The sequence below is a fragment of the Phyllobates terribilis genome, unplaced genomic scaffold (genome assembly GCF_046119375.1).
Source record: "Phyllobates terribilis strain yellow unplaced genomic scaffold, ASM4611937v1 Scaffold_8__6_contigs__length_399053987, whole genome shotgun sequence".
In the NCBI taxonomy this organism is placed as follows: domain Eukaryota; kingdom Metazoa; phylum Chordata; class Amphibia; order Anura; family Dendrobatidae; genus Phyllobates; species Phyllobates terribilis.
In genome coordinates, this window is record NW_027362768.1 from 349,076,954 (window position 1) to 349,086,659 (window position 9,706).

Below are 9,706 nucleotides of genomic sequence, written 5' to 3' on the forward strand. Positions count from 1 at the left end.
CCAGGTGGCCATCTCCACAAATGGACTTTTCAGAATCCTTGGGTGGCACCGTAGTCGGAAACCAATTCTGGTTATCGCTTCTCGGCCTTTTGGCTAAGATCAAGTGTAGTATCTGTTCTTATCAGTTTAATATCTGATACGTCCCCTATCTGGGGACCATATATTAAATGGATTTTTAGAACAGGGAGATGGAAAAAGAGCTTGCTCTGTCCACTCCACGCATTGACCTGGTATTGCAGTATCTCCAGGACCGGTGCACCCCTTCTTTAATGCAGTTTCTAAAATCAGAAAGAATTGAATTCAATGCTTTTTGTTCATTTGGCTTGTTTGTCGGATTTTGGGATGGACTCTTTGGCTTTGCTTTTCTTCTCCTCATTGGATTTTTCATGTTAAAAGTTGCAGAAGCCAGATGACAAGCTCATTTTGGTTCAACTTCAGCAACTGTGCATTGCATTGCCATGTAATGTAATGCAATGCTATCTATCTAGCTCTCCCTCTATACTTCCTTTTGGATAAACAGACATATTAGGCAAGCATTTTGGAGCTTTCACCTAAATAACTACAGGTGGTGAGATAAGCTGCACAATATAATTGACCTTTCAGTATATTGTTGCACACACACCATCTATTTAGCAAATGCCCTTGTTATCAACAGCAGCCTTTTAAACTCACCTGAGCTAACAGGTATGTGAGCTGGTTACTCTGCTGCGCTTAAAATTTCTTTTTTGGTTTGCTACAATGCCTTTTCTGAAACGTTGTCTCCCTCTGCTGGAACACTGACTTCTTTCATTTAATGCCTGCAGACTATAAAAGAGAAACCAACCCAAAAAGTTTGGTTGATTAGTCTGTGGCATTCTTTTAAACTGTTGCTTATGGCGATCTCTGTGAGCTTCTCAGTGACATTCAGCCATCCAGGTATCCCGCCTGCAGTAGACGGAATGTGGCAATGGAACGCTGGCTGCGCGTGTCATAATAGGCTCTGAGCCTTTATATACCTGCGCACAGCAGCAGCCACCTTCAGTCTGCTGCTGGACAGCCAGCAGCAGCAGCAGCAGCAGGAGAGGTAATTAATCAGCAACCCTCCTGCTAAGGGTAGACAGCTGCTCGTTCCACCCCCCCCCCGCCTTAATTGGTTCTCCTCCCTTCCAACGGTGTTGAGGCGGGTGGGAACAGCCGGGGGTTGAGGGTACTGTGCTAAAAGAGGTGGAGTTATGCAGATCTAAAACGCGTGGATTGCAGCAGCAGCAAGCCGAAAAGTGCAGGCATGTGAGGGATCTAGAGGTTGACAGCATGTCTTCTTAACGGGAGTCCAGGTGGCCATCTCCACAAATGGACTTTTCAGAATCCTTGGGTGGCACCGTAGTCGGAAACCAATTCTGGTTATCGCTTCTCGGCCTTTTGGCTAAGATCAAGTGTAGTATCTGTTCTTATCAGTTTAATATCTGATACGTCCCCTATCTGGGGACCATATATTAAATGGATTTTTAGAACAGGGAGATGGAAAAAGAGCTTGCTCTGTCCACTCCACGCATTGACCTGGTATTGCAGTATCTCCAGGACCGGTGCACCCCTTCTTTAATGCAGTTTCTAAAATCAGAAAGAATTGAATTCAATGCTTTTTGTTCATTTGGCTTGTTTGTCGGATTTTGGGATGGACTCTTTGGCTTTGCTTTTCTTCTCCTCATTGGATTTTTCATGTTAAAAGTTGCAGAAGCCAGATGACAAGCTCATTTTGGTTCAACTTCAGCAACTGTGCATTGCATTGCCATGTAATGTAATGCAATGCTATCTATCTAGCTCTCCCTCTATACTTCCTTTTGGATAAACAGACATATTAGGCAAGCATTTTGGAGCTTTCACCTAAATAACTACAGGTGGTGAGATAAGCTGCACAATATAATTGACCTTTCAGTATATTGTTGCACACACAACATCTATTTAGCAAATGCCCTTGTTATCAACAGCAGCCTTTTAAACTCACCTGAGCTAACAGGTATGTGAGCTGGTTACTCTGCTGCGCTTAAAATTTCTTTTTTGGTTTGCTACAATGCCTTTTCTGAAACGTTGTCTCCCTCTGCTGGAACACTGACTTCTTTCATTTAATGCCTGCAGACTATAAAAGAGAAAACAACCCAAAAAGTTTGGTTGATTAGTCTGTGGCATTCTTTTAAACTGTTGCTTATGGCGGTCTCTGTGAGCTTCTCAGTGACATTCAGCCAGCCAGGTATCCCGCCTGCAGTAGACGGAATGTGGCAATGGAACGCTGGCTGCGCGTGTCATAATAGGCTCTGAGCCTTTATATACCTGCGCACAGCAGCAGCCACCTTCAGTCTGCTGCTGGACAGCCAGCAGCAGCAGCAGCAGGAGAGGTAATTAATCAGCAACCCTCCTGCTAAGGGTAGACAGCTGCTCGTTCCACCCCCCCCCCGCCTTAATTGGTTCTCCTCCCTTCCAACGGTGTTGAGGCGGGTGGGAACAGCCGGGGGTTGAGGGTACTGTGCTAAAAGAGGTGGAGTTATGCAGATCTAAAACGCGTGGATTGCAGCAGCAGCAAGCCGAAAAGTGCAGGCATGTGAGGGATCTAGAGGTTGACAGCATGTCTTCTTAACGGGAGTCCAGGTGGCCATCTCCACAAATGGACTTTTCAGAATCCTTGGGTGGCACCGTAGTCGGAAACCAATTCTGGTTATCGCTTCTCGGCCTTTTGGCTAAGATCAAGTGTAGTATCTGTTCTTATCAGTTTAATATCTGATACGTCCCCTATCTGGGGACCATATATTAAATGGATTTTTAGAACAGGGTGATGGAAAAAGAGCTTGCTCTGTCCACTCCACGCATTGACCTGGTATTGCAGTATCTCCAGGACCGGTGCACCCCTTCTTTAATGCAGTTTCTAAAATCAGAAAGAATTGAATTCAATGCTTTTTGTTCATTTGGCTTGTTTGTCGGATTTTGGGATGGACTCTTTGGCTTTGCTTTTCTTCTCCTCATTGGATTTTTCATGTTAAAAGTTGCAGAAGCCAGATGACAAGCTCATTTTGGTTCAACTTCAGCAACTGTGCATTGCATTGCCATGTAATGTAATGCAATGCTATCTATCTAGCTCTCCCTCTATACTTCCTTTTGGATAAACAGACATATTAGGCAAGCATTTTGGAGCTTTCACCTAAATAACTACAGGTGGTGAGATAAGCTGCACAATATAATTGACCTTTCAGTATATTGTTGCACACACACCATCTATTTAGCAAATGCCCTTGTTATCAACAGCAGCCTTTTAAACTCACCTGAGCTAACAGGTATGTGAGCTGGTTACTCTGCTGCGCTTAAAATTTCTTTTTTGGTTTGCTACAATGCCTTTTCTGAAACGTTGTCTCCCTCTGCTGGAACACTGACTTCTTTCATTTAATGCCTGCAGACTATAAAAGAGAAACCAACCCAAAAAGTTTGGTTGATTAGTCTGTGGCATTCTTTTAAACTGTTGCTTATGGCGGTCTCTGTGAGCTTCTCAGTGACATTCAGCCATCCAGGTATCCCGCCTGCAGTAGACGGAATGTGGCAATGGAACGCTGGCTGCGCGTGTCATAATAGGCTCTGAGCCTTTATATACCTGTGCACAGCAGCAGCCAACTTCAGTCTGCTGCTGGACAGCCAGCAGCAGCAGGAGAGGTAATTAATCAGCAACCCTCCTGCTAAGGGTAGACAGCTGCTCGTTCCACCCCCCCCCCCCCCCGCCCGCCTTAATTGGTTCTCCTCCCTTCCAACGGTGTTGAGGCGGGTGGGAACAGCCGGGGGTTGAGGGTACTGTGCTAAAAGAGGTGGAGTTATGCAGATCTAAAACGCGTGGATTGCAGCAGCAGCAAGCCGAAAAGTGCAGGCATGTGAGGGATCTAGAGGTTGACAGCATGTCTTCTTAACGGGAGTCCAGGTGGCCATCTCCACAAATGGACTTTTCAGAATCCTTGGGTGGCACCGTAGTCGGAAACCAATTCTGGTTATCGCTTCTCGGCCTTTTGGCTAAGATCAAGTGTAGTATCTGTTCTTATCAGTTTAATATCTGATATGTCCCCTATCTGGGGACCATATATTAAATGGATTTTTAGAACAGGGAGATGGAAAAAGAGCTTGCTCTGTCCACTCCACGCATTGACCTGGTATTGCAGTATCTCCAGGACCGGTGCACCCCTTCTTTAATGCAGTTTCTAAAATCAGAAAGAATTGAATTCAATGCTTTTTGTTCATTTGGCTTGTTTGTCGGATTTTGGGATGGACTCTTTGGCTTTGCTTTTCTTCTCCTCATTGGATTTTTCATGTTAAAAGTTGCAGAAGCCAGATGACAAGCTCATTTTGGTTCAACTTCAGCAACTGTGCATTGCATTGCCATGTAATGTAATGCAATGCTATCTATCTAGCTCTCCCTCTATACCTCCTTTTGGATAAACAGACATATTAGGTAAGCATTTTGGAGCTTTCACCTAAATAACTACAGGTGGTGAGATAAGCTGCAGAATATAATTGACCTTTCAGTATATTGTTGCACACACACCATCTATTTAGCAAATGCCCTTGTTATCAACAGCAGCCTTTTAAACTCACCTGAGCTAACAGGTATGTGAGCTGGTTACTCTGCTGCGCTTAAAATTTCTTTTTTGGTTTGCTACAATGCCTTTTCTGAAACGTTGTCTCCCTCTGCTGGAACACTGACTTCTTTCATTTAATGCCTGCAGACTATAAAAGAGAAACCAACCCAAAAAGTTTGGTTGATTAGTCTGTGGCATTCTTTTAAACTGTTGCTTATGGCGGTCTCTGTGAGCTTCTCAGTGACATTCAGCCATCCAGGTATCCCCCCTGCAGTAGACGGAATGTGGCAATGGAACGCTGGCTGCGCGTGTCATAATAGGCTCTGAGCCTTTATATACCTGCGCACAGCAGCAGCCACCTTCAGTCTGCTGCTGGACAGCCAGCAGCAGCAGCAGCAGCAGGAGAGGTAATTAATCAGCAACCCTCCTGCTAAGGGTAGACAGATGTTCGTTCCACCCCCCCCCCCCCCGCCTTAATTGGTTCTCCTCCCTTCCAACGGTGTTGAGGCGGGTGGGAACAGCCGGGGGTTGAGGGTACTGTGCAAAAAGAGGTGGAGTTATGCAGATCTAAAACGCGTGGATTGCAGCAGCAGCAAGCCGAAAAGTGCAGGCATGTGAGGGATCTAGAGGTTGACAGCATGTCTTCTTAACGGGAGTCCAGGTGGCCATCTCCACAAATGGACTTTTCAGAATCCTTGGGTGGCACCGTAGTCGGAAACCAATTCTGGTTATCGCTTCTCGGCCTTTTGGCTAAGATCAAGTGTAGTATCTGTTCTTATCAGTTTAATATCTGATACGTCCCCTATCTGGGGACCATATATTAAATGGATTTTTAGAACAGGGAGATGGAAAAAGAGCTTGCTCTGTCCACTCCACGCATTGACCTGGTATTGCAGTATCTCCAGGACCGGTGCACCCCTTCTTTAATGCAGTTTCTAAAATCAGAAAGAATTGAATTCAATGCTTTTTGTTCATTTGGCTTGTTTGTCGGATTTTGGGATGGACTCTTTGGCTTTGCTTTTCTTCTCCTCATTGGATTTTTCATGTTAAAAGTTGCAGAAGCCAGATGACAAGCTCATTTTGGTTCAACTTCAGCAACTGTGCATTGCATTGCCATGTAATGTAATGCAATGCTATCTATCTAGCTCTCCCTCTATACTTCCTTTTGGATAAACAGACATATTAGGCAAGCATTTTGGAGCTTTCACCTAAATAACTACAGGTGGTGAGATAAGCTGCACAATATAATTGACCTTTCAGTATATTGTTGCACACACACCATCTATTTAGCAAATGCCCTTGTTATCAACAGCAGCCTTTTAAACTCACCTGAGCTAACAGGTATGTGAGCTGGTTACTCTGCTGCGCTTAAAATTTCTTTTTTGGTTTGCTACAATGCCTTTTCTGAAACGTTGTCTCCCTCTGCTGGAACACTGACTTCTTTCATTTAATGCCTGCAGACTATAAAAGAGAAACCAACCCAAAAAGTTTGGTTGATTAGTCTGTGGCATTCTTTTAAACTGTTGCTTATGGCGGTCTCTGTGAGCTTCTCAGTGACATTCAGCCATCCAGGTATCCCGCCTGCAGTAGACGGAATGTGGCAATGGAACGCTGGCTGCGCGTGTCATAATAGGCTCTGAGCCTTTATATACCTGCGCACAGCAGCAGCCACCTTCAGTCTGCTGCTGGACAGCCAGCAGCAGCAGCAGCAGGAGAGGTAATTAATCAGCAACCCTCCTGCTAAGGGTAGACAGCTGCTCGTTCCACCCCCCCCCCGCCTTAATTGGTTCTCCTCCCTTCCAACGGTGTTGAGGCGGGTGGGAACAGCCGGGGGTTGAGGGTACTGTGCTAAAAGAGGTGGAGTTATGCAGATCTAAAACGCGTGGATTGCAGCAGCAGCAAGCCGAAAAGTGCAGGCATGTGAGGGATCTAGAGGTTGACAGCATGTCTTCTTAACGGGAGTCCAGGTGGCCATCTCCACAAATGGACTTTTCAGAATCCTTGGGTGGCACCGTAGTCGGAAACCAATTCTGGTTATCGCTTCTCGGCCTTTTGGCTAAGATCAAGTGTAGTATCTGTTCTTATCAGTTTAATATCTGATACGTCCCCTATCTGGGGACCATATATTAAATGGATTTTTAGAACAGGGAGATGGAAAAAGAGCTTGCTCTGTCCACTCCACGCATTGACCTGGTATTGCAGTATCTCCAGGACCGGTGCACCCCTTCTTTAATGCAGTTTCTAAAATCAGAAAGAATTGAATTCAATGCTTTTTGTTCATTTGGCTTGTTTGTCGGATTTTGGGATGGACTCTTTGGCTTTGCTTTTCTTCTCCTCATTGGATTTTTCATGTTAAAAGTTGCAGAAGCCAGATGACAAGCTCATTTTGGTTCAACTTCAGCAACTGTGCATTGCATTGCCATGTAATGTAATGCAATGCTATCTATCTAGCTCTCCCTCTATACTTCCTTTTGGATAAACAGACATATTAGGCAAGCATTTTGGAGCTTTCACCTAAATAACTACAGGTGGTGAGATAAGCTGCACAATATAATTGACCTTTCAGTATATTGTTGCACACACACCATCTATTTAGCAAATGCCCTTGTTATCAACAGCAGCCTTTTAAACTCACCTGAGCTAACAGGTATGTGAGCTGGTTACTCTGCTGCGCTTAAAATTTCTTTTTTAGTTTGCTACAATGCATTTTCTGAAACGTTGTCTCCCTCTGCTGGAACACTGACTTCTTTCATTTAATGCCTGCAGACTATAAAAGAGAAACCAACCCAAAAAGTTTGGTTGATTAGTCTGTGGCATTCTTTTAAACTGTTGCTTATGGCGGTCTCTGTGAGCTTCTCAGTGACATTCAGCCATCCAGGTATCCCGCCTGCAGTAGACGGAATGTGGCAATGGAACGCTGGCTGCGCGTGTCATAATAGGCTCTGAGCCTTTATATACCTGCGCACAGCAGCAGCCACCTTCAGTCTGCTGCTGGACAGCCAGCAGCAGCAGCAGCAGGAGAGGTAATTAATCAGCAACCCTCCTGCTAAGGGTAGACAGCTGCTCGTTCCACCCCCCCCCCCCGCCTTAATTGGTTCTCCTCCCTTCCAACGGTGTTGAGGCGGGTGGGAACAGCCGGGGGTTGAGGGTACTGTGCTAAAAGAGGTGGAGTTATGCAGATCTAAAACGCGTGGATTGCAGCAGCAGCAAGCCGAAAAGTGCAGGCATGTGAGGGATCTAGAGGTTGACAGCATGTCTTCTTAACGGGAGTCCAGGTGGCCATCTCCACAAATGGACTTTTCAGAATCCTTGGGTGGCACCGTAGTCGGAAACCAATTCTGGTTATCGCTTCTCGGCCTTTTGGCTAAGATGAAGTGTAGTATCTGTTCTTATCAGTTTAATATCTGATAAGTCCCCTGTCTGGGGACCATATATTAAATGGATTTTTAGAACAGGGAGATGGAAAAAGAGCTTGCTCTGTCCACTCCACGCATTGACCTGGTATTGCAGTATCTCCAGGACCGGTGCACCCCTTCTTTAATGCAGTTTCTAAAATCAGAAAGAATTGAATTCAATGCTTTTTGTTCATTTGGCTTGTTTGTCGGATTTTGGGATGGACTCTTTGGCTTTGCTTTTCTTCTCCTCATTGGATTTTTCATGTTAAAAGTTGCAGAAGCCAGATGACAAGCTCATTTTGGTTCAACTTCAGCAACTGTGCATTGCATTGCCATGTAATGTAATGCAATGCTATCTATCTAGCTCTCCCTCTATACTTCCTTTTGGATAAACAGACATATTAGGCAAGCATTTTGGAGCTTTCACCTAAATAACTACAGGTGGTGAGATAAGCTGCACAATATAATTGACCTTTCAGTATATTGTTGCACACACACCATCTATTTAGCAAATGCCCTTGTTATCAACAGCAGCCTTTTAAACTCACCTGAGCTAACAGGTATGTGAGTTGGTTACTCTGCTGCGCTTAAAATTTCTGTTTTGGTTTGCTACAATGCCTTTTCTGAAACGTTGTCTCCCTCTGCTGGAACACTGACTTCTTTCATTTAATGCCTGCAGACTATAAAAGAGAAACCAACCCAAAAAGTTTGGTTGATTAGTCTGTGGCATTCTTTTAAACTGTTGCTTATGGCGGTCTCTGTGAGCTTCTCAGTGACATTCAGCCATCCAGGTATCCCGCCTGCAGTAGACGGAATGTGGCAATGGAACGCTGGCTGCGCGTGTCATAATAGGCTCTGAGCCTTTATATACCTGCGCACAGCAGCAGCCACCTTCAGTCTGCTGCTGGACAGCCAGCAGCAGCAGCAGGAGAGGTAATTAATCAGCAACCCTCCTGCTAAGGGTAGACAGCTGCTCGTTCCACCCCCCCCCCCGCCTTAATTGGTTCTCCTCCCTTCCAACGGTGTTGAGGCGGGTGGGAACAGCCGGGGGTTGAGGGTACTGTGCTAAAAGAGGTGGAGTTATGCAGATCTAAAACGCGTGGATTGCAGCAGCAGCAAGCCGAAAAGTGCAGGCATGTGAGGGATCTAGAGGTTGACAGCATGTCTTCTTAACGGGAGTCCAGGTGGCCATCTCCACAAATGGACTTTTCAGAATCCTTGGGTGGCACCGTAGTCGGAAACCAATTCTGGTTATCGCTTCTCGGCCTTTTGGCTAAGATCAAGTGTAGTATCTGTTCTTATCAGTTTAATATCTGATACGTCCCCTATCTGGGGACCATATATTAAATGGATTTTTAGAACAGGGAGATGGAAAAAGAGCTTGCTCTGTCCACTCCACGCATTGACCTGGTATTGCAGTATCTCCAGGACCGGTGCACCCCTTCTTTAATGCAATTTCTAAAATCAGAAAGAATTGAATTCAATGCTTTTTGTTCATTTGGCTTGTTTGTCGGATTTTGGGATGGACTCTTTGGCTTTGCTTTTCTTCTCCTCATTGGATTTTTCATGTTAAAAGTTGCAGAAGCCAGATGACAAGCTCATTTTGGTTCAACTTCAGCAACTGTGCATTGCATTGCCATGTAATGTAATGCAATGCTATCTATCTAGCTCTCCCTCTATACTTCCTTTTGGATAAACAGACATATTAGGCAAGCATTTTGGAGCTTTCAC

General features: G+C 45.1%; 8 non-coding genes across 8 annotated transcripts; all 8 read left to right on the forward strand.

Moving 5' to 3' along the window:
- The first annotated feature begins 73 nt into the window (after positions 1–73).
- LOC141159391 (U2 spliceosomal RNA) lies at positions 74–264 on the forward strand. The gene has a single exon (XR_012249398.1). It is a non-coding gene; the product is annotated as a U2 spliceosomal RNA (small nuclear RNA).
- Positions 265–1,382: 1,118 nt separating this feature from the next.
- Positions 1,383–1,573, forward strand: LOC141159392 (U2 spliceosomal RNA). The gene has a single exon (XR_012249399.1). It is a non-coding gene; the product is annotated as a U2 spliceosomal RNA (small nuclear RNA).
- A 1,115-nt stretch (positions 1,574–2,688) lies between these two features.
- LOC141159685 (U2 spliceosomal RNA) lies at positions 2,689–2,879 on the forward strand. The gene has a single exon (XR_012249687.1). It is a non-coding gene; the product is annotated as a U2 spliceosomal RNA (small nuclear RNA).
- A 1,118-nt stretch (positions 2,880–3,997) lies between these two features.
- On the forward strand, positions 3,998–4,188 carry LOC141160679 (U2 spliceosomal RNA). The gene has a single exon (XR_012250433.1). It is a non-coding gene; the product is annotated as a U2 spliceosomal RNA (small nuclear RNA).
- Positions 4,189–5,310: 1,122 nt separating this feature from the next.
- On the forward strand, positions 5,311–5,501 carry LOC141159393 (U2 spliceosomal RNA). The gene has a single exon (XR_012249400.1). It is a non-coding gene; the product is annotated as a U2 spliceosomal RNA (small nuclear RNA).
- A 1,115-nt stretch (positions 5,502–6,616) lies between these two features.
- On the forward strand, positions 6,617–6,807 carry LOC141159394 (U2 spliceosomal RNA). Its single transcript, XR_012249401.1, has one exon. It is a non-coding gene; the product is annotated as a U2 spliceosomal RNA (small nuclear RNA).
- Positions 6,808–7,924: 1,117 nt separating this feature from the next.
- On the forward strand, positions 7,925–8,115 carry LOC141160048 (U2 spliceosomal RNA). Its single transcript, XR_012250036.1, has one exon. It is a non-coding gene; the product is annotated as a U2 spliceosomal RNA (small nuclear RNA).
- Positions 8,116–9,228: 1,113 nt separating this feature from the next.
- Positions 9,229–9,419, forward strand: LOC141159395 (U2 spliceosomal RNA). Its single transcript, XR_012249402.1, has one exon. It is a non-coding gene; the product is annotated as a U2 spliceosomal RNA (small nuclear RNA).
- Positions 9,420–9,706: the final 287 nt, after the last annotated feature.